Source organism: Corvus kubaryi, unplaced genomic scaffold (assembly GCF_017639235.1).
Source record: "Corvus kubaryi isolate FWS band 111438036 unplaced genomic scaffold, C.kubaryi_AGA036_p1.0 split2-37374, whole genome shotgun sequence".
Taxonomy (NCBI): Eukaryota; Metazoa; Chordata; class Aves; order Passeriformes; family Corvidae; genus Corvus; species Corvus kubaryi.
The window spans coordinates 5,195,819-5,223,663 of record NW_024582082.1 but is presented as its reverse complement, the minus strand read 5'-3'; the positions used below and the strand labels follow the sequence as shown (position 1 = coordinate 5,223,663).

General features: G+C 43.2%; 1 long non-coding RNA gene across 2 annotated transcripts; it reads right to left on the bottom strand.

The window, feature by feature from the left end:
* Positions 1-27,245, bottom strand: LOC121658163. 2 transcript variants are annotated; one of them, XR_006013859.1, is made up of 3 exons: positions 27,088-27,245; positions 4,157-7,660; positions 1-325 (listed from the first exon to the last, which is right to left on the bottom strand). It is a non-coding gene; the product is annotated as an uncharacterized LOC121658163 (long non-coding RNA). The 2 variants fall into 2 exon arrangements; XR_006013858.1 differs by lacking the exon at positions 27,088-27,245 and adding an exon at positions 13,636-13,820.
* Positions 27,246-27,845: the final 600 nt, after the last annotated feature.

Genomic DNA, 27,845 nt, shown 5'->3' with positions numbered 1-27,845 from the left:
TTGAGAGTTAATAGTCAAATATTTAATAAGCAAGGAAGGGATAGGACTAAATGGGTTTGGCTGCTGGTGGAGTCCCTAAGTAAGAGCAAACTGGCTCAGTGAGCTCCCTCTTTCTGTAGGAGACAGGTGGGCAGCTCCTTCTTTGGCATCCTTGGTGCTGCTCCAGCATGGCCAGTGTCACCCAGAGTGTGAAGTGGCTCCAGTGTCCTTGGCCTGAGGAAAGCCAAACTGAGAGATGAGTTGGATCCTTCCCCCTATTCTCTGAGTGCGGTTGATTGCAGCATCTGGTTGTAAGTGTGAGAATAATTCCTTGTGGGCTTTAGTACTGGTAGGAAAAAGATTGTGTTTTGTGAGGTTTCCATACGTGACACCTGCACTTCAACAGCTGAAGTGCCCTGAGGCAGCTCGTGTCTCATTACTTGAGGGCTTTTTTTAACCCTTTCCACAAGGATGGCTCCTGTGGCTGATGCATGATGGCAATGTTTGGAACTTAGGGCTGTCTTCAGGTGGGAATGAACAAGTTAAGACTGAACTTATGTCCTGCTACCCTCCTTCCCTCCCAAATACCTCATTCAGGATGGATCAGTTTTTGGAGGTGTCCCCCCTCATTTCCTGTTGAAGGACTGTGCAGAGATAGCTCAACTACCACCATGCTCTTGTGTGAAAAGTGTTATCTTAGGTTCCTCAAGGAGCCAAAGTTCCCACTGAGCAACTATTCAGTATGTATAAACAGGTCAAAATCTCAGGGGTTTGGGCCACTTCGGGGAAAAGAAAACCTGCTCACATTTAGGGACAAAATACTTTAACAATTGCAATGGATCTGCCAAAGAAAATACATTCAAGCTACTAAGGAAGAAATCAGAAACTTTCTTGCTGAGATCTGAGCAGCAAAGCCTGGAAACATGAAGCAATTTGTCTCTTGTACGAGCCATATCCAGAATCAGCAGCAATAAGACTAAGTTTAAGCAAACAGCGACTTTTTCTCAGTTTTTTTTCTGTTTTCATTATTTTTGATAGGAAAATGGATTTTACACATAATCCTGATGCTGTTAGTTTTCTTCCAGCTGCTTCCTATTTGTGAAAGTGTGTGTGTCATATTTATCTTGTACTCTTTAAATAACCACAATTTTATTAGTAACTCCTTATAACCTCTCTAAACATAGCACTATTTTGGGAGGAACATGACAATTTTGCGTAAGAAAACATGAAGTGTTATATAAAATGTGAAAGGAAGGGAAGGCAATGATGATAAGTGGAGCTGAGCAGAGTGTTTCTGGATAGTTTTGTGAAGGAGAATGTCCCTTTGCAAAATCAATATTTGCAATGGGCAAATTTCAGTGCTGAGAAGTATTTTTAATTTCCTTTTGGAAAAATTAAATTGATTTCCTAGCCTTACCGGAAAGGCACTTCTCAATTCTCTTTCTGGCAGGAAGCAATGTGGATAAAAGTCTTCTAAGCAAGCATGTAAAAATACTAAAACACCCTCACCCTAAGTGCTCCTAAAATTGAATTGGATTATTACAGATTTTTTATTTGTGTTTTACTCCATGTCCTAGCGCAGAATGAATATTTTTAAAACATTACACATTTTTGTGGGAAAGGACTTCCATGTTCTTGTGCTAAAATAAACAAATAAAGATGCACACTAATTTCCTACTTTCTATAATACTATCTCTGTGTGGTAACAGGGTTGGATTACACACTGGTCTGTCTAAGCATTTAATCATCTGTACAACTTTCAATATACAAATGAACTCGAAAATCTTTCTGTGCTTAGAGCATCACAAAATCATGGCTAATTTTGGCCCCCGTCAAATGCTTTTCTGGTTCAGGCAAAAATAACCAACTTCACGTGTGGAAACAGTGGTTTGATTTTTGCCTCCCCCTAATATTTCTAGGCATGGTAATGGGGACACTGATACTATTTATGCAACAGAAGTATTATTGTCCAATTTGAGACTTCTCAGATTTGTTTTTTCCTTTGATTTCTGAACAGACTTCCAGAAAAATACATTGACAATGCTGAAGGTATTGCTGTGATTCATGACTTCTTCATTTTTTTAAGTAAAAAAGTGCTTAATTCACTTAAGCCCCTTCAAAATTAATTGGCACATTTAGCAGTTTCCAGTAATAAATATTATTCCATCTGTTCCATTGTTTCCTGCTGAAAAGTTGTTTTGATTTTAATTTGTTTCTGATGGTTTCCCCCAGCCTCTGTTTGGGGAAATCATTCCCTTTTAATTCATTTTGCTCAGAGACCGAGTGCGCTGGCAGCGTTTCCCTGCCCTGGGGCTGCAGCTGCTGGTGCCGCACCCGCAGGGCTGGCGGGAAGCGCTTCCGCAGAAAAATGGGCCTTGGTGCGGTAAGGTGATGGGATCTGATCAAGTGGTGAAGGGTCTGGGGCACAAGCCCTGCAGGAAGTGGCTGAGGGAGATGGGGTTGTTTAGTCTTGAGTAAAGGAAGGCTCATGGGAGACCCGACTGCACTCCAGAACTGCCGGAAAGGAGGTCGTGGCCAGGCGGGAACTGGTCTCTTCTCCCAGGCAACCAGCGACAGGACAAGGGAAAATGGCCTCAAGTTGCACCAGGGGAGGTTCAGGTTGGATATCAGCAAAAATTTTTTCACTGAAAGAGTGTTTAAACACTGGAAGAGGCTGCCCAAGGAAGTGGTGAAATCAAAATCCCTGAAAGTGTTAAAAAAATGAGTAAATGTGGCACTTTGCAGTATGGTTTAGTGAGCATGGGGGTATTCAGTCAAAGGTTGGATTTAATGACCTTGGAGGTCTTTTCCAACCTTAATGATTCTATGATTCTTTGAGTTTCTGTAGGCAACAGCAGAGCTGAGGGTTGTCATCAAAAACTGGTGATTTTGGAGCAGAACAGTTACATTTGCACATGGTAATTTTCTGAACTTGTATGTGGCTCTTCTCACCCTCCATGCATTCCTACTTCTCCTGGGTTGGAGTATGGCCAACATCTACTACCCTGCTTGTGAAATATTCACAACTTTTCTTTAAATGACAGCCACAAGGTATTGCTGAGTGTTTTTGTTGTTAAAATATGGCACAGGTGAAAGCGGGATGTGCTGTCCCTCACTGGTGGCTTGCAGGGTTTCTGATGGCGTGGAGGCTTGCTCATAAATCCAGTAATTGGTGGGCCCATTTCTTGTGTTGAGGATCACCACAGATCTCTTCCCAGAGAAAAACAAATCACTGGTTGGACACAGCTTTTAGTTCTAACAGCTGGGGTTTGATTACCTGAAGCTATTCTTGAGCTGTATTTTTCTCATTCATACAAGAGTGTAGCAATAATAAAGTGACTTTGTAAGCATCTTCCTCCATGTGAAAGTTCTGCTGCAAACTTGAGTTACATATTGATTAACTGTGGTTCTGTTTGATTTTATTTTACTACTTTGGATCCCAGGGCTTTTCTCAGTTTGCCTCTGGAGAACTTAGAGCTGAAGTAAAACACGTACTTTGTATGGATGGTTTCCTCCTTCCGTGTTAACATTTAATTGTATTTCCCATGCACACACCATGCTGTGGAGTTTATTTTCATCTCAAGACTTCTTGTGAAATTGTGGATTGCTGAGAATGTGCTTGGGATGCTGCAGGCCAGGAAAGTCCCCTCCCTTTGCTGATGAGGAGCATGGGGGGTCCAAGTACCAAGGCAGGCAAACATTTGCTCCCTGAACCAAGAAGAATCAGATCTTCTTCCACCCACCCTGAGCTCCCAGTCTGAGCAGATCTCACTGATGATTTATTTTAAGTCAGTTCCTGCTGGTGGTGACAGGTGACTTTGGGTGATCTGTGTGCTTAATATAATAAGCAGAATCCATAGAGAATGTTATTTTTCATGAGTTATAGATTGGTTAGTGACTCCTATGTCGTGTGGTGCACAACTGGTATATAGATTTGAGCTAAACCACACACAAATGTATTGTCAGCAATCCATTTCTAAGAATTTGCTCATATTAACTTTTCCCTTTACAAAGTGCCATACAGCTTAAGGTATCAACACAGCAAAAAATTTGAAGCATCTATTGAGGCTTTTTTGGTTTGTTTTTTTTTTTTTTTTTTTTTTCCCCTGGGATCCTTAGAAGAAATTAAAAGGTAGTTTATGGGAAAGTGAATTGTGAATTACAGACTCCTACTCACCTGGATGACTGTTCAGGCAAAGCTGCGTGGCTGTCAGGGCTGTGCAGATGATGCCCTTGTGCATCTCCATTGCAGGACCAGCTGCACTGTCCCTGCTGGCTGCTCTTCATCCTCCTGTGGTCCAGGGGTGAGCCTTGGACACTGTGTTACAGAGATGCAGTGTTAGTCTTTCCCAGTGAACATCTGGTCCCACTTGCTATTCCTATCCTCCATCCAAATTTTGCAAATGTCCTTAAGTATGTTGGAGAGCTCGTGGCTGTGCAGGAGGACAAGCACCTTGATGAATAACACCATGCGCAGTGGAGCAGCGGAAATGGCCAGTGGATGAGGCAAGGTTCAGCAGGGAAGACAGAAGCAATCCGGATGAGAACTCGGAGGAGTTGGATGCCTGCAGATGGGCCGGCCCCTGCTGAACACCAGGATAGCCCACTGCCCATGGACGAGCCGGGAAAGGTTTCTAGGACAACTGATGGGCTTTGGGAACAGGGAAAGAATGGAGCCAAATCTTAAAGTCAGATGAGGAGAAAATGAGTAACATCTGCTGAGACGTGTGAAAGAGCCGTTTGTGCTCATTGCAACCCGAAGCCTTTCTCCAGCAGCCACAGCGGCATGGGCCAGCTCGCTGTCCCCCACACAGGCTGGCTGGCTCAGGGGTCGTTAGGGATGATTTATGTGCTCATTACAGCCACAGCTCTGGACACTGCCCTGTGCCTCACTGGTGTGTCCCCCAAAGCCTCAACACCCGCACGGGGGCATCAATTCACCCCTGTGTATTCATAGAGAAAAGCCTCTGTCCTGTCCCAAGGCTGCAGAGGGGTGAGGTCCTGGGGATGCTGCTGCTGTACAATTATTAGTTATACTAATGGCTCATAAATAACAGATTACTGCCAGTCTTTCACTCCTGACACCGTGGGTCCACAGAGCTGCACGTCCTCTGCATCTCCCTGCTCCCTCTCCCTGCTGATGTAAGGGTAAATTTCCCCTTGACTCTGATGGGGCAAATAACTCTCCCTGCTTCTCTAGCTGGTCCCTCTGCTATTTTAACAGATCAGCTTTTTGCCTCTAATTAGGCTATTTTCTGCAATGCAGAATGTGGTTGGAAATGCTCGAGCTGGAGGTAGCGAACAGTCCAGAAGGATTGCACCTGTGGTTGCTAATCAGCGGCCGCTTCAGCAAGCTGAAATTAGGAAAGCACACAAAAGAGCGAGCAATTTTGAAAATGAGGATGAGCATCCCGAAATTTTTAAGAACAATTATGTTTTCACAGCTGTGCTGGTTGCCCCAAATGCATAGAAATCAAGTCAAAAACCGAACTCCTTTAACTCAAAGAAAATTAACCTTCATAGTTAAACTCAATGAGAAGAAAACTTACTTTCCCTTCAAATGAATACTATAGCCTTGAAAAAACCTAGCAGCAAGTTATGCTGTAATTATGTTCTTTGAATTAAAGTTTGTCAGTCCAAGCAAAATAAATAGAAACACAGGCAGGGCAATAGATATATTGGAGTAAAATTTGGCCTTGGTATGTTGTTTTCATGCTGAAGCTATGCCAAAGTTAATCTACTGTAATTGTGTCTATTACCAGATTCTACTATAAATAAAGGAGACAACCTGAGAGCTGTTGATATAATTCTTTCATTAACATATTGTTACCACCATGGAAGGACTTGGCCAGATCACATTTGTCAGGAATCAGGCCAAGAGTTACTGAATTACCCAGCAACTGTACACTTCACTTTGAAGGCACACACTGAATGTTTCCCTGTGGCTCCCACTCTGCCACTGCCACTAAAGATTTGTGGGGAGGGGAACGCAAGAGCCTTCCCCTTTTTGTCTGTGAGGAGCATTTGGGGCGGTCAGTGGGTGCTGGTGGGCCACAGCCATGTGGGACAGGGATAAAGCTTTGAGTTTGCTCTGAGGGGATTACAGGGGGTGGTCCCCAGGAGTTAGGCTGAGCAGTGGCATCCAGTGGATGCAGTCCCTCTGCACCAAGGTTTGGCTTAGGCTGGGAGCCGAGTTTAATTTGAGCTCTTTCCTTACTCTAAGACCATCCTTTGACTAGCAATATTGAGGATTAGTATGTATTTCTGATAGAAAAACTCCCTACAGTTATGCAAGGAGAGAGAGGGAGCTGGTTCTTACATGGGTGGGAATTAATCCTATGGGTTTAACTTCCAAGCATGCTATGAGGGGCTCCCTTTCCTTCCAGGCCCTGCTGCCTCTGACAGAAAGGAGGCAGTCTGTGGCTTGCTCCTATCCTGCCCAGTGCCTCCTTGGGTGCCTTTCTCTTGGATACCCTCTGAAGAAAGGTTTTTTGGTTGTCTTTAAGAAATATCAGCTTCTTTTTCTCTTTTCTACCTTTGTATGGGTTCCTGCTCTTCCTTTCCTTCCTACATGCTGCTTTTGGATGCTCAAAGGTTTTTTCTGCGCAAGTCTTCCAAATCCCACACTCACAGCAGGATTAGGAAGGGTAACTGACTGGTGATGCTTCAGATTTGTGGTATTATTCTGGCTTGACGGTCTCAAGAGCTGTTCAAAGCATGACCTAATCCCATGCCAGTCAGTATACAGCACTGTTTTGGGGGTGTCTCAAAATAAAGCTTGCCTTAAGTTCATGCAGTTTAAAAAGATGCTGGGGAACAGGGCGAATGGAGCTCTGCAATCTACATGTGTCAAAATGCAACAGAAGTAGAGAAAGAAATAGTTTTACCCACATTCCTAAAGTTATTAAGCAGCAGAAGTGAAAAAAATCCTCTCCCATGTTTGATACAGTTTTCCCTAAGTGACTATTATTTCTTTCTTTGCATCCAAAATAGGAAATTATCAAGATTATGAAATCCGAAGGAAATAGAGAAAGTAAGTAGGTAGGACAGGATACTAAGGAAAGGTTAAATCCTTTAGCAAACCTTTTCTCCTACATATAATGTGAAATATTCCAGATTTGATCATCTGCAGCTTATTTTATGTTCTTTACAGTTCATTGTTTTCTCCATTGGAAAAAAGTTTTAGCCAGTCCCTATGTGAGATCAGATGTTCATCAGTGTTCTCCCCTCTCTTTCCAAGCACTGAGTTCATTTGGCTGTTTCCTGGGAACTGTGTTCAGGGGGAGACCCATCCATTAAAAAGCACTGTGTTGTCATGAATGAAGGGTTAAAAAATATTCCCTTCTCCATTAATTTTGTCGGTATTGAAGTCTAATTTCTTGATTCACCTCATTCTCCAGGGCATTGTCCAGGTCACCCTGGCTGTGACTGTAAGCACATCCCTGTCCCCACAGGACAGGCTGCTTCAACCCCTTGCTTTAGCATGCACCCACGTCCTTTGCTTGGGGAGGTAAAACTGGGATCTGCCAAAGCATCTTGCTGCACAAAAGACGAAAAATGTTGATGGTTCAAGGAACAACTGTCCATCTGTGGGTTGATCACTAATCCTTAGTCTCCCTCAGTTGGTTGATGGATGGCAGGCTGGTCATATCTGCTGCCCAATCTCTTCTCCTTGAGGATCCTGGAAAAAAATCCCAACACAAATTTACAAAGTTCTCTATCTCACCAACAGACTGAGAAAAAGGGAGAGAAACCAACAAAGCCCACAGACATGAGGAATAATTTATTCTTGACTCTGTGTCATTGGGGTGGTGCCCATTTCCTGCCATCCCACTGACTGATCTCCAGCTCCGTTACAAATCTGGAATCAGAAGCTGGGTCCTCAGGCTTTTTCCTCCTGCCCTGCAGCAAAGGAAGGGAGGCAGCTACACCCAAAATGCCCTGGCCTGAGGGAAAACTTGTGGCACAAACCAGAAGCAACAGGATCCCGAGGAGCTGTGTTTGCCCCAGAAGTTGGCTCCAGCAGCCAGGCTGTGCAATGCACATGGAAAATATGCAAGCTGGGAAGTGTCTGCTGGCTCTGGCTCCTTTTCTGTTCTGGACCATTATTTTCTGCACCATCACCTCATGAAAATATCAGAAAGGGTATGGTCCAGCCAATGAAGATCTTTTGGTCTGCTCTGAAGAACTGTGATGTGAATGTAGTGTAAACCAAAGAATGAGACTGGGTGAAGCTGGAGCTGTGCAGTCAGATTTTGACTTAATAGATGTGCTGGGAGCCTTTAGTGCATTTACTTGGCCACTGCTGGGAGTGGACCATGAGAGCTTGTTTTTGCTGCTAGCAAAGATGTGGAGTCCTTGAGTTCACTTCAGGAGAATCAAACTGTCTGACTGGAACTAAACCCAGGATTTGTCACTTCGAGAACAGATTTTCAGCTAACAAATGCTATATATGCACTTAAAAAAAAAACCCTTAATTTTGAGTGCTTTGCTGTGCAGTAAACAATGTTTTTGTGCCTGTTTTCCTATATAAATATTTATAACAAAGTTGGTGGCTACTGGTTGAATGTGAATGTTTGCTGTTCCCATGTCCATTTTTGGACATGATCTACATGTGGTTCTAATACACAGTAACTTTCTACTGCTGGAAGGCTTTGGATTAAGATCAGCTCCAGGAATTGCTTCTAGAAGAGAGTTCGACAGACTTTTATGTGCAGAAGGTTGTTAATTAGAGGCTGTTTTGATGAAGATGCTTGTGAATAGAATCATAGAATGGCTTGGGTTGGAAAGGACCTAAAAGATCACCTAGTTCCAACCCCCTGACAGGTTGCACATGGGGACATGACTGTAATGATTTCAGATGGACTTGTGACTGTTCCCTTAGTGGGTGTAGCAGGGATAGATATGAATACACCAAATTTTCTGTAGATTTTGAAAAGGTTTGTGTCTTTTTGTGTTTGGTCTCCCCGTCTCTCTCCCTGCCCTGCCTGCCAAAGCTTTGTGCATCAGTGTTTTTCCTTTATGCAAACTGGATGAGCAGAAGTTATATTTGAAATGAATCAGCAGTAGCCAGCAATGTGTGTGGGCTACGTGGCAAAATGCTGGATGCCAGATGAGGTGACATAGACTCCCCACTCTCCTCAAGCAACAAGGAGACGGGAAGACGCCATCATCCTTCAGGAATAAGAGCAAACTCTCTCCATAAAACCAGTTTACTTGAAATGCAAACAATTATAATTTGACAAACCATGTTCTGCCAGGAAATGAAACAAAGAATTTTCCTGGATTTGCTAGTGAGAAAATGAGTAGAATTTATTTTAATGTCTACCAGATTTCCAAAATTCTGGAAGAAGAGTGGAGCCTGTTGTGCAGAGGTTGGTGAGGGGCTTGGGGAGATTATGGCATCTTGCTGCCCAACTGGTGACAGTGTGAATAAATTTTGGTGCCACCAGTCCAGCCTGGCCCGTCCCTCTGCCACTGTGTGCAGGGTAGGAGATAAAGTGGACAGCAGCTTAAGCCAGGCTTGAGTACTGGCAGCAAACACAATGTTCAACTCTTTTTTTCCCCTTCATTTAGTGGGAAAGTTACAGTCCTGACTTTCTCACAGCATTAACCCTCCCTGGGCATTTTGCTAAGTTTGGCAATGTTGGAGAATTTGTGTTTTAAGATTGTGCAGCCTTGCTTGAGGCATTTGAAGTCCCAGGAGCCTGGCAAAGCTGTCTGGTTATGTCCTCAGCATTCAACTTCTGAGAAAGCCTGGAGAAGGGCAGAAGTCTGCAATATATGGAAGTGCAGTATTTGCATCACTATCCAAAAGAGGGTGAAAAGGGGCCACAACTCAAGGTAAAACATGGCCTTAATCTCACTGCTGTCACAGACAAAATCCCTCATTACATTCAAAGAAAACCAATTCATCTCTAGTGCCTTTGTTCCTCCTTCCCCACACCTACACTCAGTTGCTTTTTACAATTGCAGCTTTAGGACACTAACATGTGTGATATTCTCCTCGTGTGGCACCTCCTCAGTCCTCCTTTCAGCCTGTGACAGACATAATCCTGCCACCAGCAGATTGCAACAGGTAATAAATTACACTGTGTATAGAAGTGGTTCTTGCAGTTTCCATAACTCGTTCTGATTGTCCACAGCCTGTCCACTACACTGGCATGCACAGAAAATACCTGTTGTGTTTTAAAAGGAGTGTCTGGAGACAAGAAATGAGCAGTGTGGAGATGGGAATTAATTCATCATGTGTAAACTGGTCTTTTTTGCTTTCTTTGTTTTGCTATTTGTTAATGGACCAAAAAAGTACCCTTGACAGCAGATGGAAAATGAGTCCCAGTATTACCAGGGGCTCCAGTGAAGATCATGGCCCATTGCATAGGAAGGATGTGTTCACTTCCAGAAGATCTTACAGTCTAATTTAAGCCAGAAAACAGAAGGAAGGTAGATGAGGAGGAAGAGCGTGGGGGAAGAAGAGATAATGCCTCCAGGAAAGTCATTAAGTAACACATGCCTTCCTGACTTTATGTCTTTTAAAAGTATGTTTTCTCTCTCCTGTTGGGCTTTGAACCTTTCCAAGTTTATTTAAGCTATTGCAAACTTGCTGACTTAGGGAGCAAATAAGCCTTAGGGATCAAAGCAGCTGGTACTGTCGGAGGTATTGAGGGTGAAATAACACATTAGCAGAAGGAGAGCTGAGAATAAAAAGAGAAAGAAAATCCATCTTGATTATTTTGTTCTCTTTTGCTTTTAGCATCCATCCTAGCTTGATCCTTTTCATTCGAACAGGTATTAATTTTCTTTGTGTTTATTCCAACAGTATAAATATTTAATGGTCCTAGATTACAGAGTGGAAACATGAGATTAGTTACAACCTTAAAGATTTGCGCAGGGTCTCTTCCTCACATTTGGATGACTCCCACATTGCAGGGAGGAACATCTCCCATCTCTGCAGGAGGAGCATCTCAAGCTCTATTTTGAGTTCATTTTCTTTTTCTGGTCTTGTTTGAGGCTCAGAAGTCATAAACACCTCGCCCACTCCCAGTCGTTCCGTTGCTATTTTATGGTGACATGTTGTGACAGAGCAATAGCTCTGGGCTATCAGGGGGACTGGGGCATGCAGGCTCATGAGCCTGAATGCTCTTTCCTACTATTTCCTACCTGCAGCAAGCAGGCTCTGGGCTTGGGAGCTGTGCAGAGCTTTAGGCACAGAAAAATCCATGCAAATGTGGTAAATGTGGGTTATGTATGCAATATGGAAGGATCAGTGCAGATATGGTGAAGTTACTTGCACTAGTTTTTGTTATGCAAGTAGACAGATATTTCCTTTCTCAATTGCTTTCACTCCTAAATAAGACAAGAGAGCAATACAGAGTAAGGGGCCTTGGCCACTCATTTTCAGAGTGCTAAAGTGAAAAGTAATGGAGATTGCAGTACTTAGGTCTCTGAAAATCAGGCCATGCCTTTAAAAGCCCATATATCAATTTAGGTGCTTAATTTCAAGCCCACAAAGTGGGGAAAAAAATAAAAGAAGGAACTTAATGATGATGATGTAAAATGGCATAACAGTTGGTAAAATTAGAGATTGAAGGCAAAGCCTGTGAGATATCAGATACAGTCTCTCCTTTGGGGCCAATGCAGGTTTACCAAAGCAATCAGCAACTCTGTGGGAGAGGCCAACTCCAAGATCCACTCTAGGTATATCAGTGGATCAGAGGAATAACGAAAACCAGCCAAAATTTGGACAGCCAGACAGCCTCGACCACTGCTCATGGACACAGAAGCACAACTGAGTCACATCTCACAACAACAGAGCTCCATCTGACATGAAGCTGACAGCACTTTTAGTGGATTAATTAATTAAATACATCAAAATATAGAACAACAAAAAGCACTTCAGAAAAATGCAAAGCAAGAGATGATCTAAATAAGAGACTTGCATCAACACCTAAGATCAACCCATGGAAACTGCAGGTTTTTCAGGACTTTAGAACTCATGTAATTAGATGGTTTTGCTGAGCACGACAGCTCAAGTGATGTCAGAGCCCATCAGGATCCCCAGCTTGTCTTTTAAATCCATTTCTGCCCTGGGAATGAGTGCTACAAAAGGAGCTTAAAATATTCATTACCAAAAATCATAATTCCAGCCCCAAAATGTTCATGGTGATTTTCTCTGTTGGTTTCACTGGGGTTTGAGAAGTTGCCAGCTGTATTATGTGATAAGTCACAGCCAGTCACTATTGACAGAGGAGTCACAAATGAAAGTGTAAAGGGCTGTCCATTTTCCTTATCCTTCAGCCAAAAAAAAGCTTCAAAACTTACGTGCTCTGCTCTAAAATCCTTTTAACCAAATAACATTTAAATCTGTGTCTCACAAGTGTGATTTCACAGCATTAATATGACACTGCCATTAGCATGTGGAAGTGTATGTGACATTCTGGTGCACGTATTTATAGCAAAAATGGGACAGATTCACAGCTTGTGCAAACCACCGAGTCCCTTTTTATGGGTCTCCTCTGATTTATGAAACCTGAGATGTTGAGGCAAACTCAGTAGCTTGTTCTTCAGCCACGTTTTAAAACTACGATATCAAATTACATTCTCTAGAGAGACAGAGTGAAGATATAGCAACTTTTCCTTTTAGCTGAAAGATCTAAAACATTACTGAAAAATTGTTTCCAGGCATTTCAAATGATTAGGCTTTTTTTTTTTTCCCTTTGCAAAAGGAAAGAAAAAGAAATATTTATTTATTTTACTTAAATCCTTAAAACTATTTCTTCTAGGAAATGCTGAAAAAAATACATAGGTGATTTTGGAAATACTCATACTTCTTTTTAGAAATACTGCCAAGTGAACATTAATATGTTACTTGAATATATTAATCTATTTTTGAGAACCATTTCAGAAAAGTCTGAGAAAAAACCTCCCCACTGCTAATGAGAAGCTATTTACTGGCTGTTTCCGATCACTTTGGGTTGAATTCTGTGTATGTTTGTTGTTTGGATTTACTCGGTGTTTTAATTAATTCATCTCACCTCAAATAGGCCTAAAGTGCAGTTTTCAGCAAAGTAATTTCATTCTGTCTCAACAGACAGGGCATTCATTACTTTTGTAATTAGAGAAAGAAGTGTGTGGGGACTAAATATGCCTTCACCTTTTTGGATGCTTAAAAATACCTTCTTTTAAGAGGTGTTGGCAAAGCTCAGAGCTGTGAGGGATGTGACTGAGAAGGTCCCTGCATCCCTGGGATCCCAACTGTGCAGGAGCAATGCTGCTGCCCCACACGTGGCATCACCCAGGATGCAGCCTCAGCATGTGGGAATTGCAATTGGCTTTCTAAAAATCCAGGCATTCAGGGCAGCATTAAGAAACCCTTTGAGGGCAAGATATGGATCATTTTTAGTCACATCAGTATGTTCTGCAAATATGTATTTGCCTTAGTCTATAAATAAAGGCAGTAGGAGCCAGTGATCCATGAGCTTCTCTTCTCTATTTTCCTGGTAGCAAAACAAAGCATAAATATTAGAAATTGAGGAGTCTTGCCCTAATAAAGAAGTGAGGGCTTCGGTGGATGGATGCCGCGTTTGTCCCTGCCGGGTCCCTCGTGGAGCGCTCAGGCGGCGCTCTCCTGGCACCTACGCGTGCACACAACCTCACCTGCGCAGGTGGTCACGAACAGCCGCTCACAGCCACAGGCTGGGCACGAACCGGAGACACAGAGGCGGGAGGGGCTCTCTGCATGCAATTCAAACACCCCGAAGGCAACAGAGGCAAGAAAGAACAACAACCGAAAGCCCGAGCCACTTTTATCCCGAAAACTCCCAAAGGCGGGCAGAGCATCCAAAACCAATGGTCTGAGGGCTCGGGGGCAGAGGCGAGGTTGAATGGCATAACAGGGGCCAATGGGAAAAGGGATGGGAGGGGGAGAGGGCCAGTGACCAGCAGGATCTAGACAAGGGAAAACCTTCTAGCACAGTGTTGTAAGGAGAGACCACTTTTAAGGCAACTTGGGGGGTGTAAAGTGGACTTAGCCACCGCAACATCCTAACTGTCATAAGATGGGTTTAATAACTGTGAAAGTAAATGAAGAAGTTCGTTGTCTTTTGATTTTGAGCCATCAGGCTAAGGAAGTCTAGATTTCCACTGTACAACCAAAGGGTTTGAGAACACAGGATCTAGTCTAATCTCATTACTCCAGATTGAGAAATTAAAAACAACTGTAACTGATTGCAATGGGACCAGGATCCAGTGAAGCAATGAAGCTTCCTACAAGTAAGGAGCATCTTCTGGGATTGCTTAAAGTGCTCATCGTTGGACTCCCTTCCATCTTGCCTACAGGGGCAGATGCGAGAAGCAAACTGATGCCAGTATTCATTTCTGTAATTTAAGATAAAAACATTACAGGCACTTGCCATGGCTTTAGTGGCAGGTCAAAACACCACGTCCCCACCAGGATGATCCATCTAGGAGGTATCAGCAGAGGGGGGATGGAACAAAGAGAGCTTGAAGCTCTGCATTTGTACTCAAAACCTTTCTAGACAGATGTGGTAGAAATTTCACTTTTAACCAATCCCAACCTGAGCCACTCTCTGTCCTGTGAGAGGAGAGGAGCCTGCCTGACTCTTGGCTTCCTTCTTCCCTGGAGCATGGCCTAGGCTTGACTAGAGGATCTATTGGCAGTTTCTATCCTGGTCATTTACTCCTTTTTGCAGAGTCTGACTCCACAGTACAGATGCTAAGGCACAGCTGTTTACCAGGTTTTACTGGTCAGTCGTGTGAATTGTCCCCTGGTAGGTTGCCTTTATTTTGTTTTATGTCTAACGTCTTCTGGCAAAATCTGTGAAATTTTTTTTGTTTTGTTTTTTAAATTCTCATAATTAGTCACAGTGCCTGAGAAAAGACATGGAATGCTCCAGCAGAAAGATGTATGTGTCTGCTGTGGATTCCTCCCTGTCACCTTCGCAGCGAGGAGGCGTCTCGGCAGCTGTGCTACAAACATGGGCTTCTCTGCTGTGTGGTCCCACTGGTCTGTCCCACATCCCCACTTGGATCTGCCCCCAGCCTGCTTCCTCCCCTGGGATCATCCTGCTCCTGCAAAGAGGTACTGGAACTCAGCATCCTGTGCTGCCCATGCTGAAGCCCGAGAGCACTGTCAGAACAGGAGAGGTGGGAGTGGGAGCTTCTCCAGGCTTTTGAGACCATTTGGGAATCATCATTTTCCAGGAAATATGTTTCAAATGTGGTCCTTCCGCCAATGCACCTCCTCTGACAGCCAGGCTGCCGGCTCCCTGAAGCCGTGGGGAGATCCTGGTGCCTTGTAGACGGGACAAGGAGCTGTGTTGTGGGTTATGGACTAAGCCAACTAACCCTGGTCATTTTGGAGACATCACAGTCCTGGCAGGGGTTCTTGTGTTGGTCTCCAAGTTTCATAGATCCCTTTGATATGAGCAGGCTGCAGTGCCCTCCCTTCCCTCAGCTTTCCTTGTCTACTTTTGGGATGTATCTCCTAGAAATGGAGCTGCAGGAACAGCACTGCCTTCTCCCCTGCACCCAGCACTGCAGGGATACCTTCCACTAAACCATACTGCCCCAATCCACATCCAACCTGGCCTTGGACAGTTTCAGGGATGAGGCAGCCACAGCTTCTCTGAGTAACCTGGGCCAGAGCCTCTCCACCCTCAAAGGGAAGAATTTCCTCCTAACATCTAATCTAAATCTCCCCTCTTTTAGTTTAAAACTGTTCCCCCTTGTCCTATCACTATTTGCCTGTGTAAATAAAGCTCATTCATGCAAAGAATTTTTCTTTCTCCTACAGTTTAGTTACAGAAAATCAGATTTACATCAGCTTGGCAGAGAGTAGAAATTTGGCTGCTGTTCTCCATAACATATATGCAAAATATAATATATGCCTGAGATTTCTATGTAGGCTGATACCGTTTTATGTAAGGCTCTGACAGTAGCCACACCAAAAAAGAGAAAGGTTTTGAAAGGCTTTTTTTTGGTGTCCTCTTTTCTTGCACCCCTTAAGTGAAAATGAGCAGATAAAATCAACCAGATGATGTTTGCATAGTCTTCCTGAAGCCGGGAGTGGGTCTGGGCAGTGAAGATTATCTCCAGATCCCAAGTGCTCTAATGGCTTGCAGGGATGCTGGCCATGGAAGCTGCTTCTGTGGATGTACTCAGAGCGGCTGACTTCAAAGCAGGGCTGGGAATTGGTTCCTATTCCATAAAAATTAATTTCTCCCTCCACAGTGGGGCTCTGTGCAAGTGCAGAAGGGTTCACGACACAGTGAGGCTTCACTAAAATGGATGAAAGGAGACTATGAACAAATTTCTGGATTCTACTGGGGCATGTCTTCACAATTCCTCATTTCCTATCATTTTAACAGGTTCCCAAACATTTACTCATCTTTATAGAGTGTTAATCTCCTGTTGCCAGCTTTTCAACTGTTTGTAACTGCAATGTATTTGCAAACTGCCTCTCTTAAGCAATGACAGCCTTGAGCAAAAAGTGATTTAAAAATAATTTCTTGATTAAAAAAATGTTGTGTCAGACAGATGGTAACAGGTAGTAAGTGGAGCACTAAGTCTTTGGTAAACCAAAGTCTTATTTACCAGTAACAAATAAAATAGTTCCAGCAACCCAATGAAATCCTATAACATTGTTGGGGTTGACCAGGGCGTCAAGATAAGGGTTAAGGTATTAGACTATTTTTTAAAGAGAAAATGGGATTGTCCTTTCTGTTCCATGAGACAGGTGAGGATGGGATTTAAGAGAGTTACTTCACTTAAATGAAAGGAAACAAGAGGTCCTGGCTGTTACACCAGGCTTCCCATATCTGCCTCTGCTTCTCTTGGTTGCTTTTGCTCCCCACAGCTGTCATTTGTGAGGTTGAGGTAAATTTGAGCAGCCTTATGCTGCCTAGATATGGCACTACAGATGCACGCATTGTAGTCATAGGGGTCAAACCCATCTAGGGTTGTCCAAGACATTTATCCTACATCTTATAACTTCTCTGTAGAACAGCTGGAAGTTTCTGTCCCTGCCCAGCTCAGCATGCTTTAACCATGCTGGGTCCCCAGTGACAGCAGAGCCAGCTCCCCCTCTACAGCAGCTCCTCTGTGTGTCCTTCCTTCTGACTGAGTCGTCCTGGGTGGTGTTCGGCCCCTCTGTGTGTCCCCATGGCTACAGATGAGCCTCTTTGTTCAGTCTTGGGTAATTTTCCACTTTCCAGACCTTCCTCCATGCAATAAATTAAGTCAGTGTGGCTTCCCAGCTCAGCCCCTTGTTGGCGTAGGGACTGTGTTACTGCATCCTGCTCCCAGCCCCTACCCAGAGCTGAGCGTCTTCTCCAACGTGGGGGATCTGCATGCCCACACCAGGAACGTGACACATTTCCCTCTGCTAAAAACACAACCAGAAATCATGAATTGTATGTCACCCCAGTCCACTGATTTTCACACCCGTTTGTCTTTTCTTTTTAAGAGAGGAACATCAGACATCCCAAATGTGGCACCTCCAAACTGCCAAGAAATCATAAAGTCACTCTCTGTTATGTGCAGTGCCTTATAGCAAAGAAATTGCTAATAATATCAACCATTTAGCTCTTACTCCTTTGTTTGTCACTCTATTTTAGTTCTAATCTCCAGTCTAAAATCCCTGCCTACTCCAGCCTGGCTGGAAATTTCGGGAACTGCAGAAATCACCAAGTTGTTTGTCCCACTGAATACAGGGCATGTTCCTGGGAACAGCAAAACAGGGAAACACTATGGACACACAAAGGAAGAAAAATCCTGGGAGAAATTATGTCAGTGAGTAAATCTTCTGGTATCCATTAAAAGGTAATAATTCCAACCAAAGGAAGGGGGATTTTCCCAATGTGAAATGAAATAAACATCCAGAAATGATTTGTGTGTGTGTTCAAATTTAAATTTAGAATTTTATTAAGTACATTGTTCAAAGGCCCTTTTCTTCCCAGGGTAGTTTGGCTATGATCTTCTCTTGAGAAAGAGAATCCCTGCACAGAACACAGCCTCACTTTGCTCAGCCCTCACCATGCAAAAGCCACCATACTGGGATAGTAGGCAGCAGACCTTTCCCTTTTTTAATTACTGCTGTGGTCCTGGTAGATGCACAGCATCCCAGAGTTGAATTGGAGGATTTCTGTGCTAGGTTTGTGCTGAAAATAGATCTGGATAGTCATGGGACAGGTAAGAGGTGAGGGAGATCCCTGCCTGATGCCCTGCCATGGAGCTGGGGGATTTCCAGGTTGGAGAGTGCTCAGTATCCAACTTTCAGACCAGTTTTCCATTGGAAATGATGCTCCAGCTCTCCCAGCTTTGTCATTTTGAGGCTAGTTTAAGTCATCAGAATGTGTGTAAGTCCCCAAACTGCATCACACCATCACAAGCTGACACCAGCCTGACTTGACCTGGCTCTGGGGTGCTCAGGCTGTTGCTGTTCTTTGATTAGGTTTTTCCCTGACTAAACCATATTGTTGCAAATGAAGTGCCCAAGGGCTTTTCATTTAAGTTGAAATCCAAAAACTTCTGTGACCTATTCCTCTCAGAAGGCTGGATTTCAGACAAAGCTGTCTGTATGGCAGCACTTAGGTTGGATACAGGTTTTTGAAATTGCTGCAGCATTTTTTGTGCAATTACATTCAAGAAACTATTACAAAGCAGCTATTTATGAAAGACAAGCTGGCTCATGGTTAAGGCTTTTTATTTCACTCACTTCTTGACTAAAAAAGGGACTTTTGTGCATCTTCAAATACTTCCCTGAGTAGAGAGAAGCTCACACTGAAACGTGTATGCCATGCTCCGAGGTAGTAAGGCTGATTAAATAAAAAAAAAGGTATTGATTGTTAAAATGTTTGTGTTTGCTGAGCACAAGGAAGTCTCTGTGCTCTTATTAAAGTCACAAAAGTAACTATTAATTTTATCCTGCCCCCGCTCCAAGAGTAAAAATCAACTCAAGTCTGTGTCTGACTCAGTGTGGCATCTGAGTGACTGCTGGGATCTCAAGTGCTTTTTTCCTATCCTACAAGAATCTCTGAGTTTTAATATTCACATACGTTCAGCTGCCCAATTTTCCCGTCTGTGGTCCCATATTACAGTGTGCCCACTGGAGACCTCCTTCACGGAACAACACAGTATTTTAACTGTGCATGACCCTTCATCTTACCATTTATCTCCATTAATAATGCAGTTTGTTTCTTTAGTTTTTCCATTGATTTCCTGTGGTGGCCTGGAAGAGTCTAAGTTGCCTTTGCCTATAAACCCATTTGGCACATGGGCACGCATCGAGTTCACTCGTGTGGAATTCCCCTGGAAATTCCAGCCGGGAGGACTGGCAGTGTAACCGTGGTCCCAGGCCTCTGCAGACAACCATCTTGTGCTGTCTGAAATGCAACATAACCTCAGAAATAAAAATTTGGCCCCAGTGATCAGGATCCAGATGGATAAATTCAAGCTGGGAGCCCAGTTTTGACCCATGTCTGATTTAAATGCAAAGTATGGTAAATCATTTTAAGCTGTTCCTGCGTGCGTTCAGGCTCACCCATGTGAGCAGTCTCATTGAAGTCAATTATGAATGATGGCATTTCTTTCTTCTTTATTCACTGCTGATTTCTGGTACAGGGTGTAAATGACTCTTTTATTGCCTTTGACACCAAAATCCCATAGCCACTACAGGGACATCACACTAATTGATAAATGCTGCTTGATTGGGGTGGCTTTTAATTTTATAATCCTGTTAAGAATGATAGATATGTCAAATATTTGTGCCTGCTGGAGAGAACATATTATTTTGCTCTAAGGTTTCCAGTTTAATTTTTTTTGAGCAATTGGGCAGAACCACTGCTGTAAGATGAACAGATGCTCTTCAGCTGTACTTTTCCATAAATGATTTGGTTCTGTGGTTTTTTTGTTCCCCTACCAGGCATATCAAGTTCAAAAGAAAATGTTGCCTCTCACTAATGAGAAGATTAATCTCATTCACATATGCAGCAGACTTTGTCAACTCTGTTGAAAGTTTGATGACCTTTAAGAGACAAAGTTTTAGTGTGCCCAAAATAAATAATTCATCTTTCACAGATTTGCCCTGTGTATCTGCTTAAATCCAAAGCATGCTGATTAAAGCTTCTGAGTGCAATTATCTTCCTACTTCATTGAGATAAAAATCTCTATTTTCTTACTGCACTTCAAAGCACAATTGCTCATTTAAGGATATCACCAATCCGATGTACATGGGGTCCATTTTTGCTCTGACTTACGCTCTCCACAGCCTTCTTCAAAATTTGACAAAAAAGCCTGAATTTCCTTTTCCAGCACTGAAAGCTGAAATGTGTAAGTAATCCTTCTGTAAAATCTTTGAAATGTTGTCTTCACACACAACCAGAAAATTCATTTCTGTTCCCATGTACAGGGAGAAAAATGTCATGTAGGCAAGTGGCAAGATGTGATTTACTTTGATTACTGCAATTACTGTCACTGCTGGACTCCTTCCACCTCTGAAGGCTGAAGGCAGCAAATTGCCAAGAGAACCCATTGCCCTCGTCTCTCCCCTGTGCAATGCCCACTTGGCTGATTTCTTGCCCCACCTGTTGCCCTTTTGGCTTTCAGCTGGATTTTTGCACATCATGATGCGTGTAAATAACAGCAGCTTGGAGTGCAGCCAAAAGGGCTGCTCATGGGGACTTGCTCAGGGGCAGACCACAGAATCACAGAAACATAGAATTGGGAAGGACCCACAAGGATCACTGAAGTCCAACTCCTGACCCTGCACAGGACACCCCAAGAACCCACCAGGTGTCTGGTCCCTGCCCCAAAAAACGCGCAGCCACCGTGGCTTCCCTCCAGCCATGGGCGTCAGGGGGCAGGTTTGAAGCCTCCTGCAGTGCCCACATGCAGATAAATAAGCTGATTATAAAATAGCCAAGCAGATGGTCTCTTTTGTTGTTACCTGTGAGAATAAGCACAGTCCTCCTATATCCCTGGGAGGAAGGAAACAGCTCCGTGGACATCACGCAGCTCTCAGTTTATTTAGGACACTCTCTGAAAGAAATGCTGAATGAATATTGCAGCCATTTCAATGAATCCTTCCTGGCCCCACATGAAATTAGACCAAACTGGCACCATGTCACCTTGTTAATAGAGAGAACAAATATTCCCTCTGGCAAAAATCCTGCTTCAGCCTTGAAAAAATGTTGGGATTTTTTTCATGCAGGAATTGAAATTGGTCTTACATGCTCTCTGGATTGAATGCTGCTTGTCATAGATGAAACAATGAAAATGAAATGGGAAATAACAAGGGATTGCTGGGTTTTTAAAGGTGATTTACAGAAGAAAGGAAATCCTAGAGATTAGGAAATTGTTTAAATACCAGTGACAGTCAAATATGGAAACGTTCCAAAGTCAGAGATTAGGGAAAAAAAAAAGGAAAATATAGGAATTGCAAAGAAAAAAGCCACAAGGAGGGGAAAGTATATTTAAAAAGAAAAGAGTATCCATGGAAAGAAAAACAAAAAGCCTCTTAAAACCAGAAACAAGGCACCTTGCTTTCTGGCAGTTACCAGCAACAAGGAAGACTCCACCTGCCAACCCAAATTTTTACATCAGTAAATCAGCACGCAGGTAAAATAACAGGATGTTGGAAATGAAACAATTGACCCTAATTAGCAGATCAGATACCACTCCCACACACTCACTGCTTGAAGCACTGAGCCAGAGCTCAGGTTTGATCCCACTCGGTGGGGATAACCCTCTTCCCATCCACATGTGCACATTTCCTTCGTCTGGAGGTTGCAAGGTGGGTTTGGCTCCGTGGTGAGGGAGGGGGACGCAGCTGCCCATGAGCCAGCATGATCCTCTGGGACCCTCCGGGACCCTCCACCCCCGGTGCCAGCTGAGGAACCAGTGAAACAGGGAAAGTTGGGTGAGAAAAAGGATCTTGAGATGCTGAAGCCAATCTCTTCTTGGCAATGAAAAGGAAGTTTTAAGTACTGGAGAAGGAATAATCAAATCTGTTGAAAAAAGGAAGAGCAGCTTGGTTGTATGAAGATCATCCCATTAGCATGTCACATATGCTCATACTCCAAAATACTCAACAGCTCAACCCAGAGTGCGTATGAAACAGAAAAACAACGGCACATTAATGGAATTATGGGATGGGGAATATAAATCATAAAATAAATCACCTGAATTGAAAGCTGAATTTTGAGCCTCTGGACCAACATAAGGCCTGTGATGTATGTGGAGAGTCAGTCTCATGTCTTTTGTTCAATTTAATGGGAGTGTTATAGCTGGAATCCCTCACATTGCACTGCATGTGCTACTGCCCTTGGTAGAAACTATTGATGGCCAGTGATTTTGATTTTATCTTATGCTTTTGTGACTTAATACTCTCATGAGCACTTCTGACCTGTGGTGTTTGCTTGACAAAGAGGACTGAGCTGTGGGTAATACTAACACGGAGAAACTGCCCAGAGTTATGGCCATGTTAGGATTTCAGAAGAAGGGTAGGAGACCATTTAGTTTTGCAACATTTGAGTATCTGAATTGTTTGCCAGCATTGAATTCATTTGTGAAAATCAAGAAAAGATTAAATAATTACCTAATCACAGTTACATACTAATGTTGATGCAAATTTGATGAAGGCGCCCAGTGAGAATCATAACTGAAAATCTCTGGTTAAGTTGTCCTTCAAATAAGTGTGTAAAAAATGATGTAGATCTCACAGTTGTGTTTAAGGGAATGGTATTTTTGGACATTTCCTCTGCCAGCCCATATTGGGTTGAACCTGTCAGACGGCCAAGCTTTTTTGCTTTTAGTGATCAGTACTGGTCCTGCTCCAGTGAACTCATGAACAATGAACATCAAAACTTGATGTTTTAATTGACTGGTCAGAAAGAAGCCTGGGCAAGGTATCAAGGGCCCTCCATCTCTTTGATCAGTGATCAGAATCACCTCAATGTATCTCACCCATCCATACCACCAAAGCCATGGCAGAGACCATATGAAAATTACAGCCCTGTTAATACATATTAAATAGTACTTCTTTAACAGATGGGAAACCATAAACAGTTTCCTAAGATGCATAAACGAATTAAAGAGAACTTCCAGCTTTGACATCTTAATAGGCTGTGATGAGTAATTTGGCATCATGACAACATCTCTGTCAAGATAAGGAGTGTTGGGATGAAATTGCTCTTTGAAAGAGTTATTTAGTAGCTTTCCTATCTGAGCACAGATTATCTGGTTTATGGAGGACAGCAGAAGGTCTTGCTAGGGAAGTTTATCTGACTTGGCTCTCGGGGCTTTATCCTGTCACCAAGATCATTACCATGATACTTCTCATGTGAATCAGCTCTGTTCCTCTATTTTTCTTAAAAAAACAGGGTCTGACTCATATTTCACAGATGAGATTGGTACAACAGGGGAAGAGCTTAGTTGATTGTTGAAAGAAAAAACTATTAGCCTCTTTTGTTATGGTTAGGTTATTTTCTGTAATGACAATTTACCAAAGTTAATGTTACTACCTGGAAAATAAAAAAAGTTGTAGTTGCCTACTATTCACCAATAATTTATTAAAACCAGTGGCAAGAATAAATCCTTGAAAATAAGGCTTCACATATGTACATGTTTCAGTTGCAGACTGCAACTGAAATAAGCAGTGATTCATGGCAAATGAAGTTGGAATTAATTAGAGAATCCCTGGCCTGTAACAGCCACCCTGTTTTCTCTAGACATTCGATTTGGGAAGATAATGGTTATTGGCACACACAGTGGTGCAATAGACCCATAAGCAGGTTTTTCCACTTTCTCCAGAGATGAACACCGTATTGCAACAGTGCAGGGCACTGTAATATGGAGAAGCCCCAGGAATGTGGATGGGATGTTTGTCATAATGCAGTTTCCATCCTGCCCTCTCTTGGTTATTAATTGCAATTTTCAGTGCAAAGAGAGATATATCTACACCAAGGCTTGGCACAGCTTGGCTGCTCACATCTTGTATCTCAGCAAATTGAAAATGCTCCAAGGCCCAGCCAGCTCAGTGGGGCTGTAGCTGAAGAGAGTAGAAAGGGGAATCCTAACCATATAGATGTCCGTGTGTGGAGGTGGTGCTTGGGGACATGGGTCAGTGGTGGACTTGGCAGTGCTGGGGGGAACAGCTGGACTTGATGATCTTTGAGGTCTTTTCCAACCATAGTTAAGCACAGAAAGGTCAATGGCCTTAATCATGTGTGATCAGAGCTCAGAGCCTGCCCATACCCTGCTCCTCCAGGTAACATTAAGCAGATAAACTCCCTTCTGGGAAAGGGAAAGCAGCAAACCTGAAATAGTTGTGCAGCTCAGCTTTTAGGTGTCATTTCCCTGTGCATCCCTCATAATCCCTGAAGTTGCTGTCTTGGTAATAATCTAGCAATTAAAAGAAAATATTGGTATTTAATTACACTTGTCAATCAACCGGGAACGGGTTTTCCTTATCAAGAGGAGCTGGATTTGATTTTGCCACTTAGAAATGAATGTTAAAGACTCTTGTAGAATAAAACTTTAATTAGGAAAGGAGATTTGGATTAACATGTAAGGCAGAGAGAGAATGAAAGGTCCTCAAAAATCATCTGAGTATGATTCACAGGAAGAGATGAACCTAAATATGGGAACAGATTTTTTTTTTTTTAAAGAAAAGAGCAGCTATATGGTGGTAAAGCTCTTGGGTAGAAGAGGCACAGGAGGGATTTTGATGAGGCGAGGATGTCTCTATTCATTCTACTTCCCTGCTCTTAATATTTAGTTATTTCAGATATTCAAAGTCTGGTCAGAAAGTACACACATACACTGTGGGGCATTAGAAAATCCTCAGGATTTGAATGCCTGACTCTCATAGATTTAGATATCAGAGGAGACAATGTCTCTACTGAGAGATTTGAAAAAGGTACATTTTTTTGTCACTTTCTGGTGGTGTTGGTGACATGGGGGGTGCTGCCCACCTGCACCTCATTCCTAAGTCCACAGAGCCCTGGTCCTGCCCTGGCATATCCATACCAGGATCTGCTCCAGGTGCCAGTGACTGTACCCTGATAAATCCCAATGTGCTAAACTCAGTACTCAGCTCTATGTTTTTTTCAGACTCATTCCCAAAAAATACTGAATTTCATGGCATTGACTCCTGATCCTTGGATGGCTTCTTCATCCCTTCTCAGGTGTGTCTCCAAAGGTTGATGCCTCAGGGATTCAGTAAATCACTTGCACTTTTATTTTCTTTTGGGTACTTTTATTTTATTTTGGGTTTCATGGGAAACTGGAAAAAGTTGAAAATACACTCAGAGAAATCAGAATTCATGGAGGTCTGTTCTGCTCTGCACATTGACTCAGAACAAGGCTGGATGCAGGGAGGTGTTGCCTGGAGGATAGCAGTGCTGCTTACTGTGTAGACTGGAAAACAGCTCTGCTGTCACTCCAAGATTCTTCCAACTGGGGGATGTTGAAATCCATGTTCTGAATTCTTGGGTATTACTACAATGTGCCCCAAAATAGTTTTCCATGGAACAAACTGGCAAATATCACAAGGCAAGATGAAATCTCATAAGAATGTGCTGAATGGCTAATGTCAATGGAAATGTACTTCATACATTGCCAGAGAGATTTTCAGGCAGAAACAAAAACCAACCCCAACCTCCCAAACAAATGATTTCCTGTCCACTTACAGTTCTTTAGTGCTCCCCTCTGAAAAAATTGCAGGAATCAGACCCAAAAGATATAATTAATCTCATATTAGCAATCTGGGAGGATGTTGCTGGAGCAGGGATGGGGTATGTGTTCCACCAGCACACTGACCAGTGTGAAACTGGGCTGGAAGGTTTCTGCCATGTTAAGGATTTGCTTTTAAACTTTCTTCTTGAGGTATTCTTCTGCTCAGTCATTAGTTTCTCCATTGAGTACATTACCCCCCTCAAAATCATGTTTTTTTCTAATCTGTCTGCCTGGACATGTTTCTGGATATTTGTATTCTATCACCTATTCTATTTGTATTCTATCATGATCAGTATAGAATTTGCCTGTCAAAAAACTACAGGAAATATTCAGCTTTATAGCTGAGAAAAAATGTTTGTCACTTGTGTGATCTAACCTGAAAGAAAGAATTTTTCCCTTCAGAAATTTTGCTTTAAAGTCTGTCAAAATATTTTAATGGTGTTAGTGGAGACCTTATCCCAGGGCTGCCTCAGCCTTCACAGTAGGAGAAACAGGCTGCTCCTTACATACCTCCGGACTGAGAGCTCTGGTTTGAGGAATGGAGGCTTTGGTTTCTTCTCATTTTAGTTCTGGTGCTCAGAATTCACCTCTCTGCTGGGAGCTGCTCAATGCACCAAGATGCAGGAGGGCTCTGGGGTTGGCTTTTTGAAGGTTCATGCAATTCTCTGTGGTTCATCAGCCAACAAAACAGGGATGGGAAGAAGCTCTCCCCAGCCCCAGGGAACAGCAGCTCCTCTCTGTTCTCAGCTGGAAAAGCAACACCCACCACTCCCTCCATGGCCACTTGTACGTTCAGCTTACAGAATCACAGGGTCATAAAGGTTGGAAAAGCCCTCTGAGATCATCGAGTCCAGCCATTAACCCAGCACTGCCAGGGCCACCACTAAACCATGTCCCCAAGTGTCACATTTACAAATATTTTGAACACTTCCATGGACAGTGATTCCACCACTTCCCTGATCAGCACGTTCTGATGCTTGACCACTCTTTCCACAAAGAAATTTTCCCTAATATCCAATCTAACTGTCACCTGGTGCAATTTGAGTCCATTTTATCTTGTCCTATCTCTCATTACATGGGAGAAGAGCCCAATTCCCACCTGGCTGCACCCTCCTATCAGGGAGTTGTGGAGAGCAGGAAGGTCCCCTTTGAGCCTCCTTTTCTCCAGGCTGAGCCCCCTCAGTTCCCTCAGCTGCTCCTCATCAGACTTGTGCTCCAGACCCTTTCCCAGCTCCATTGCCCTTCTCCGGACACACTCCCATTCCTGTTGCTAGATGTTGCTTCTTCATATGCAAGGCTTGGAATTTAATCCCACAACCTGGACAAGACAGACATTAATCTGCAGGCACTTACAGACTTTCCTTCTTGCCTCACTTTTTTTTTCCTTTGATGGTTGTTTTAGATGCATCTGTGTTTGCTTTAGGACTCAGATCAGAGCTATGTACTCTACAGCAGACACTGGGGCTTATCCTGAGGTCTTCCATGTGTTGTTTTCATTAGAATCCTGGTTGCATCCTGCAGAAAAAAAATTCAGTATTGGAAATACCATTTAGCCAACAGGATCACACATTCATATTATACAACCCAACAGTGGGGTTCCCTTTTTCTGGGAATTTTTTGTTCTGGAGAAGTAGTGCCAAAGCAGTGAGATTGATTTATGTCACCAATAGAAACCAAACACGCCTCGCAACATTTCACAAACAGCAAACAGCTCCAAGGGCCTTGGTATGGAGGTGACTAATGCTGCTGTCCCTGAGCCCCACAGCTCCCTCCCTCTGCCACCAGACACAGGGAACAAAGTCTGGACATGCCGTGCTATCCTGCATGGGAATAGGTGCCAGCTGGGCTGCTCATCCCACCTGCAAGTCTCCCCTTTGAGAGTGTTGGTGAATGAAATGATCCAAGATATTTTTAGGAAGCAGAAGAACACAACAGATTAAAGGATGTAGGGTTTTGAAATAAATCAGTTTTTAAAAACCCTTCCTATAATCTGGAAAAGTAAACTGGGGGCACACACTTGCCTTGCTCCTGCAGTCAGGTCTGTGGTCCTCAGATGTGGTGTTGGCTGCTGCTGACCACAGGCTCCCAGGGTAGTTAAACACTCAGTGCCC